Consider the following 9,119-nt stretch of genomic DNA (forward strand, 5'->3'; position numbering starts at 1 on the left):
CTATTAAAAAGAATGAATTTATGAAATTCCTAGGTAAATAGATGGACCTGGAGGGCATCATCCTGAGTGAGGTAACCCAATCACAAAAGAATTGACTTTTACTTATTTCTGCGTTGGTGTGTGTGTATTTGTGCATGTGCATGTGCGTGTGCGTGTGTATATGTGTGTGTGTGTGTACATGCACACCGCATGTGCAGAGGGGCCTAAGGATGCCAGAAGACAATGTTGGTTCCCAGAGCTCTAGTTAAGGATGTTTTTGAGACACCCGGGATGGGTGCTGGGAATCGAGTTTTGGTCCCCTTGAGTGCCATCAGTCACTGAAATATCACTCTAGCACCCACGATACAGTTCTTCTTCTTCTTTTTTTTTTTGCTTTCTTTTTTCTTTTTTTTTATTGGATATTTTCTTCATTTACATTTCAAATGCTGTCCCAAAAGTCCCCTATACCCTCCACCCCCCGGCCTGCTCCTCTACCCACTCACTCCCACTTCTTGGCCCTGGCATTCACCTGTACTGGGGCATATAAAGTTTGCTAGACCAAGGGTCCTCTCTTCTCAATGATGGCCAATTAGGCCATCTTCTGCTACATATGCAGCTAGAGACACGAGTTCTGGGGGTACTGATTAGTTCATATTGTTCTCAATGAAAGAGAAAATAAAAGGAGAAATCCTGACTTATTTGTAGTTCAAGCTTTAGGAAGGAAAGACATTTATATGGTGGTGATTGTGTCATTCACTTTCGAAATTGTTTGAAAACCAAGTTTGGGGATTTCGCTTGTTCCAAATATTTTTTTTTTTTTTTGTTCAGTTTTGAGCCCCATAGTAAAGTGCAGACTTCATTGTGCCTCTCTGCTTTCTGGTTTTTGTTTTTGTAATGCTCAAAGATATATTACTGTGGAAGAGAGTCTGGCAGAAAGATCCGGTGTGACACTAAGTGCCTCTGAATTAGCAGACACAGCTCAGAAGGGAAACCTTCCCTTTTTCTCTAAAAATACAATTTCTGCTCTGAAATAATTTTTCCTGGTCAAACCTGTTCTCTAAATCGTGGAAGAGATTCGGATATAAAAATGGGGGAGGATTTATAGTGCTTTTAAAAAAACCTTTTCTTATTTAATCTTTGGGAGATGAATATGTCAAAGGACATATCTTAGACCCTGCTGTGGACTGAACGTGAAATGCCCCTCCCCCACAGCTCACATGTCTTGATCTGTGCTCCCCAGCTTGCAGTGCTGTTTGGGAAGGTTGTAGAACCTTTAGGAGGCAGAATCTCCCTGGGAGAAGTGGGTCAGGTGGGTGGGACTTGAGGTTTTATAGCCCAGCCCTACTTTCTGTCCATCTGTCCTTCCTGACTGGTGGCATATGGCCAGAGACCTTCAGCATTTGCTGCCATGCTCTTCCACCATGCTGACTGTATCCCTTGCATGCTAAGTCAATGCAAACTTTAGGCTTCCCTTAAATTACCTCATTAGGGATTTTCCCATACTACCAAGAAAACTACTTAGCACAGCACCCCAAACATTTAAGCCAATCTTTGGGTGTATGTGTGGTGGTAGCCTTAAGTCTTTTGGGGAGCCCATTTTCATTTCTTGTGTATATGTGTGTGCACTCATATGGAGGCCAAAGTTCAAGTTTATGAATCTTCTTTGATCACTTTATCCCTTATTCTTTGAGGCAGGGTCTCTCAATCAAACTCAGGGATCACCTATGGCCAGTCGTACTAGGTCTGGGGATCATATGCGTACACCTTCCAAGGCTGAAATTGTAGCTGCAATGTCCATTAGGCACTTATTTGTCTTCTTGGGATCTGAACTGCGGTCTTGTTTACACGTCAAATGGGAAACCCTTTATAGACGTGAGGATCATTGTGGAAGCTGTCTTGTCCCGTAGCTAGGCAAAGGGATTCTGGCACCCTGTAGCTCCAAGTTCAAGCTCTAGCTTTGACACTTCCTAGCTATGTTTAGGTTCCTGTGTGTCCTAAACTTGCTTTCTTCACAGACACTGTTGGATATCAGTAACTTCTGGGCACAATTGCTACACCACTACTCAGTGAGACCTTTCAACCTTACAGGTGACCAAGTTACTGTTTACATGGTGGCATCTCTCTTCCTTGGATAAAGACAGATCCCCATATCAGGCTGCTGTTCACAGGTTATTCCAAAGACTGATAATTGTAGTCAGATCTCATACTTTGTGAATGTATGTATCCTACCCACAGGAATGCTGGCCATCTGGTGCTCCCTGATATTAAACGCAGCACTCAAAGATAAACACCCTTCTGGGAACGATAATGACCAAAACAGAACCCTGTGACCCAATAGTTAGGCTTGGAAATAAAAGTGTAGAGTTTTAAAATACATGGACAAGGGAACTCTGGGCAAGGCAGTGGCTTAGAAGTCACATCCGAGCAAGTGGTTGATTATGGTTAGGGACACAAAGAAAACAGGGGTATCTCCTAACTCCCTCATCAGCCCCAGGATCCACTTGATCAAAGTGACAGCTAACTTTCTCTACCACCAGACCAACAAACTCCCTATACGTTGAACCTGGACTCACTGCTGCCACAGATGTAGGATCCAACAGTCCTCAACAACCTGGGCTAAACGGGCGTCATCCAGAAAACCTGCAAAAGCTGTGCTAATGGAGATGTTCACTGACCACTCCCCAGAAGACTGCCACCCGGACCCCATTAATGTCCCAGTGAGAACAGAGAAACAGAGGGAGCCATGTACAGATTCTAGGCAATGCTTTGGGCACTGTGCAGCCACCCCTGCTGAGGCCCTGTGAATTGAAGCATGGCAGCCGCATGGAGGCTGCCTCAGCGATCCCCGGGGCTCACAGCACAGAGCCAAGTGGCTCATTAAGAAAACTCCATGGAGAGCTGGCGCTAGGAACTCCTGGGAGAAGAACAGGACTGCTGAAAATCAACAAGGAGGAGAGCTTAGAGCAGAGTCAGGAAGGCAAGGCAGTGATCTGCCCAGGGAGACAAAAACCAATATCCAGGCCACAGACTGCAGCCTCTTAAATCTCTGCTGAGCTCTCAGCCCCACTCCCCGCAGTTATTCCTCATCTATATAAAACTCCAGGCCGTGCAGCAGAGCAGCACGTACTCCATGCTTATGCTGTTCACTCTATTCTTTTCTCTTTCCCCATTCCCTTTCCTATTACGTCACCCAAAGCCCAAAGGCTGACCTGGTAGATGACATCATAGTTCATGTCTTTATCCCACTCTGTCAGCTACCATTAACTCTCCATTCCCTTCCCCTCCTTGCTTCTATTATTCTTGTTCTTCCTCTATGTGTGTGTTCTCTATGGATTTATATTCTTACGTTTTCTCTGGTTTTAAGAATGCACTATGGCACAGGAAGCCTTTTTTCCAGTCTTGTCTATTCAGTGTTCTGTGTCCTTCTTGAATCAGGGTTGGTTCCTCTTTGCTTAGATTTGGGGATTTTCTTCTGTGCTTATTTTCTTCTGTGAAATAGTTTCATCTTTCGCATGAAATTCTTCTCCCTCTTTGGTGTCTGAGATTTGTAAATTTTGCATGTTTGAGGTGCTCGCTTTTCTCTAGTTCCCATCTAACAACATACTCACGAACCCCCACTATGACTTCTTGCCTCCATTTCTTTTCCTCCCACTCATACCCACACTAACATATCAGTATAGACGACACCATCTGGGTTCCTTTCCTCACTAGAACAATTGTTATTTAACAAGTGTCTGTTTTGTAGCCACCTGCTATTCACTCTACTGTGAGAATCTGTTAACTGCTAGAGAGTGCCTATTCCTGCAGTCAGTGTTAACCCATAGGGATGCACTAATGATCAATCCTGGTGCCTGCACCAATTTGATGGATGGAAAGCTCACCCATCAGGACTCTGCCACAACCGCGTCTCTTCTGAACTGTAAATCCCTCCACCAAAAGAAGAGATGTGGCCCGAATTAAAAGAAGAAGAAAAATCTTAGCCAACCATCTCACATCACATGGGCAGATTCAAGTACAAAAACCAAAGTAATCTAAAAACTCAGGACTCCATGTCTCCTCCCATGCCAATCCATGTACAACCCTGGCTCCTGCCGAGAAGGACTTAGACAAAACTCTAGTCACAAAAGTCAAAGGAATGATTGCAAATACGTTCAAACAGCTTGAGGAGGATGCAAATATTTTCCCAGAGAGCACAAACAAACAAGGCTAAGTGAGGAAGTCAATTCATGATCTGGAAATAGAAAGTGAAGTAATACTGAAGTGAAGAAATTAGGATGGAGATGAAAAACACAGGAGATAAAACAAACAGTTGAGTATAAAGCCTCCCCAACAGAACTTGTCACAGTGGAATAGCTGGGTTGGGAGACGAAATAGAACAAGTGGATCAGCCCATCAAGGCCAGTGATAGACTGTAAAATGTATGGGTGGAACATGCACAGACATGGGGACACAAACAGGTAAAGATGACGAATTATGGACACTGAGGTGGGAGAAGAATTTCACACAAAGGATTAGACTATTTCACATAAGAAAACCCCCAAATTTAGGGAAAGAGAAGATGATCCAGAAACAAGGGGACACAGAGCTCTCAGTAGACAAGACTGGAGGCTTTGTGTGTCACGTTACATTTTAAAATTGGAACATACAGAACAAAGGACATGCGCTAAAATCTTCCAAAGAGAAGAATCATGCTACAAGGAAAGATGAGACCATTAGAACAATTATTGACTTTTCAATCAAAACTGTAAAAGCACAAGGGCTTGGGATGAGGCATCTCAAAATCTGAAGGCTCACAAGTACCAGCCCAGCTTAATATAACCTGCAGAACCATCTATCATAACTGAAGGCAAAAGGAAACACTTTCCGTGATGAAGGCAGGCTAAAGGAATTCATGCCCATCAAACTGCTCCTGCACAGAACACTGCGGTGAATACTTGGGACTGAAGATAAAGACAAACACACTCAAGAGGCTAGCAGAGGAAAAAGAATGATGGGAAAGAAATTAAACAAAGGAGGAGTGCAACATAATCAAACACCATACAGTCAACCAGAATGGCACGGATCCCCACACCTGTCAGTAGTGACCCTGTCTATGGATAATCGCAATCCCCCCAGCAAGAGTTAACACACTACAAGACAGAATTAGAGAACAGAATTCTGATTTCTCTCCCTCCAGAAATGTACTTCGTGGCCACAAATAAACATCACCTTGGAGTGAATGGATGGAAAAAAAGTTTCCCAAGCAAATGGGACCAAGAAGCAGCAGATGTTATTATCCTAATATCTGACAAAATAGACTTGAGGTCAGGACTTATCAGAAGAGATAAAGAGGGTCACTTCATACTGACCAAGAGAACCATCCGAGAAAAAAAAATACAGTTTAAATGTATATGTACCAAATGCAGGCTCATCTCATTTCATAAAATAGATACTTCTACATCTTGAGTCACAAAGTAACTCCAACACATTAGTAGTGGGTGACTACAATGTCTCATGCTCATCCTTAGACACTTCATCTGGGCAAACATTTATAAAGAAGTACTGGAATTAAATAACACCAGCTGTTTTCTTGAATTTTACCTTATGGGAGGGATAATGGTTTGCTGATTTGGACTCAAGTCCCCCTTGCTATGGGCACTGACTCCACTCATCTGGGAACTGAGAATGAAACATGGCACAACTCTCTAGCTGCTCAAGAGAAGCCAACTGCTGAAAGTTTTTCTACTCAGTGGAAAGTTCTAGAAATTTTTACTTGGTTATAAAAATGTTCTCATATCTCCTTTTATCTTTTAAGTCATCCAAAGGCCAAATGTTGAGAAACAGGGGTGAAGGCCTTCCCTATGCTCCTCACAGCTGGCAGCCTACAATACAGCATAATTAAATAATTGCTTTGGACTATCTTGGGTATAATTAATCATTTAGCTGTAACGATCTCTGGAAAGAACAGTCCAAGATTCAAGCACTCACGGTTTCTGAGATGTGGAAATGTGATGTTCTCACAGCCCTCCCTGGCCCCAAGTTAGATAAGGGAGACAATTTGTTTTAAGTTGGATGTCATAAACATTTGGTTATAAATGTCAAGTTGGAAGAATCTCAGAGCAGACAATTTAAGTCTAGCAGATTTGGAACATAGGGTTCTACCCACTCCGTACCACAAGGAGGAAAGGCCTAAAGGAGATATGTCATGGTTTGGGGAAGATGGAGACTGTAGGTACCTCCTTGAAATCTAGCCTCATTATATCCACTACTGCGGTGATCTTCATCAGCTGAAGCACTAGTCATCATCCCCGTGTCTAAGGTATCCAGGTAGTTCACAGAAGAGCTGGAGCGCCAACCCTGACCTGTGTATCTGAGGCTTGTGTTTTTTCCATGCACTCTTACGCACCTCTACCAGCCCTGCTTTTGGAGGAATAAGGCTCCCAAAATGGAGATAAGAGTATTAAAGTTGAAGGAGAAAAAGACAGACCAGAGAGATGAGTGGCCACCGGGAAAATCCATGGCCTTTCCTTAAGGTTCCAAGTATGAGGGCCAAGGATATTGCTCAGTTGATGGCATGTTTGCCTAGCATGCATAAGGCCCTGGGTTTGTTCCCTTCTTAGCATCACATTGGCTGAATATGGTGGTGACCAGCTGTAATCCTTGTACTTGAGAGATGGAAGGTGAAGCTGAAGTTTAAGGGAATTCAAGATTATACACATAATTTGAAGCCAGCATTTGACTACATGAGACCCTGTCAGAAACACACCAAGCCAAACCAAAATAAAGCCCCATAAAAATGAAAATATTTAAAGTACTGTTATATTTCCCTTGAATGGACACGAAGAAGAATATATCAAACTGGTAAGTTGTCTTTGTGGGGGTCTCTTTGGGAAAACACATCAGCTCTACATTGCCTCAAGGTTAGGGTTTTGTCCTAAAAATTCAGACTTTAGTCTCTGAAGCAAGGGTGCATTGGGCAGTAAAGCAGCTTAATGCTGTTGTTCTTATCATTTCATCATTAGTCCCAGGCAAGCAAGAAAGTGGCTTGTGGATCCCGACTACTGCAGTAAGACAACAATGAGGACCAGTGAGGAAACACAGACTATCCCCGCAAGCTCAGTGCCCTGCTGCTAGCAGGATTCTCTGAGGAAGGACTTTTGGTCTTTGTATCAGGCTGTCAATCATAAGATAAAAATGCAGCTGGCATGAAATTTCATTTCGGTCCCTTTTTCTGGAGCAGCTCATGGGTAAAAGTAATATCCTGCCTCATGTATGCTTGATAAGCTGTGAGGGCAGCAATATTAGCTAATATTAGCAATATTAGCATAGGCTGATTTTCAGAACCAGCTCGCATGGGCATATCTGACTCACAAGCAAAACAAGCAAAACTATTCATCAGTACCACTGCTGCCGTGACCATGTGCCAAGGACTGAGTTAGGTACAAAGATGCCAGCCTGGGGCTCCTGTTTCAAATGGACTGGGCTAGTAGTGTGAGATGCATGACAAAGATGCCAAGGATGAAACACTACAAAACATTTAAAAATAGTCATTTACAGGTTGGGTATCCTTAGTTGGAAAGACCCAATCTCAAATTCGGGCAGATGAGAAACACTTCTGGGCCCAGGCATTTAAAACTACATTTATTTAGTTTTAGTTTTATGTGTGTAGATATTTTGCCTGCATAGATGTCTGCACACAGTGCCCACAACACCAGAAGAGGGCTCTGGATCTCCCTGGAACTGGAGTTCTAGGCTGTTGTTCACAACCACGTAGGTGCTGGGAACCAAACCTGGGTCCTCTGCCAGAATAACAAGCACATTTAACCACTGAGCCCTCTCTCCAACCCCCTGCTCCGGAGACATTTCGAATATCATGTCTTCAAGCCATCCTACATCATTATCAACAACAGCGGGATCTGTTACTGTGAATATACTGTATGTGTGAAGAGACAGCCTGAGGTATGATGCCCTTTCAAGTAGCAGCGTCATTGAGAAAGATTCTGGATGTTACTAGGTTTAAACTGCACTGCTTCTCAACCTTTGGGTCACAGCCATAAAGGGGTCAAATAACCCTATCTCTGGGGTTACCTAAGACAATAAGAAATATCATATTTTATATTATGATTTGTAAGAGTAGCAGAATTACAGTTATAAAGCAGAAAATGAAAATAATTTTATGGCTGGGGGTCATCACAACACTAGGGAATGTATTAAAAGGTCACAGCATTAGGGCGATTGAGGACCACTTGTTTAAAGTATTTCACTAGGTTTTTAGAATATTGGCTTTTACAAATGTTGCCTCTACCCAATATCAAATCAAATAAAAATCATCATTTCCCCCCAAGACAATGGGACCCATTAGTAGTCATTCTCTACTCTCCCCTGTCCACAAGACTCAGGCTCTTGAGTGGATTGTCCTTTCTAGTATATATAGAACTCCTGGAAAGCATTTGACACAAGCCTGTCTCACCAGTAATAAGAGGACACTCTGGGCTGAACAGAGATGTTAAGGGCTAAATTCTAGTCTCTTTGAACAGACCACTCCTAGAAAGTCTTTGAAGACGTAGTTAAAACTCATTCCTTACAATGACATTGTTCTGAGAGTAGGACATGTCCTTACAAGAGACAATTGGTAACTTAAGGACAGAAGTGGAGATGAAAGCAGAAACTGTGCGATGACACATGTACAAGAAATGGGGTGACAGACATCAGCAGAGGTCCCTGGCATTGGAAGGAGAGGAACAGAGGGGCCATTTGTTTTCTCAGCTGAGACAGACAATCAGATTTCTTTAGACATGTCAACTCAGATTGTCAAATTATCAACAATAATACTGCATGCACACAGCAGCGACCCCTTGATGGTTGTGCTCGTCTCGATCCTAAATTGTAAATTATTATTTTGTTTATAGAGGTTATGATGGTTAGTCTTCATTGCCAACGTGCCTGGATTTCAAATAGACTAGGAGACACACCTCAGGGTGTTTCTAGAGAGATTTAACTGGGGCGGGGGTACCCACCCTAAATGTGGGTGGCACTGTTCCATAGGTGGGGATCCAGGCTGAATATAAAGAATGAAAAGAAGAAGCCAGATGACTGCCAGCAGCTCTCTCTCCCCTCCCCCTTCTCCCCTCCCCCCTCTCCCCTCCCCTCCCCTCCCCCTC

At 43.2% G+C, this 9,119-nt stretch overlaps 1 protein-coding gene across 1 annotated transcript in view; it reads right to left on the reverse strand.

Moving 5' to 3' along the window:
* Nucleotides 1-9,119, reverse strand: part of Adam12 (ADAM metallopeptidase domain 12) — a 337,673-nt gene that overhangs the window by 102,526 nt on the left and 226,028 nt on the right. The gene's annotated exons all lie outside the window — the stretch shown is intronic.

This window comes from Mus caroli, chromosome 7 (assembly GCF_900094665.2).
Source record: "Mus caroli chromosome 7, CAROLI_EIJ_v1.1, whole genome shotgun sequence".
In the NCBI taxonomy this organism is placed as follows: domain Eukaryota; kingdom Metazoa; phylum Chordata; class Mammalia; order Rodentia; family Muridae; genus Mus; species Mus caroli.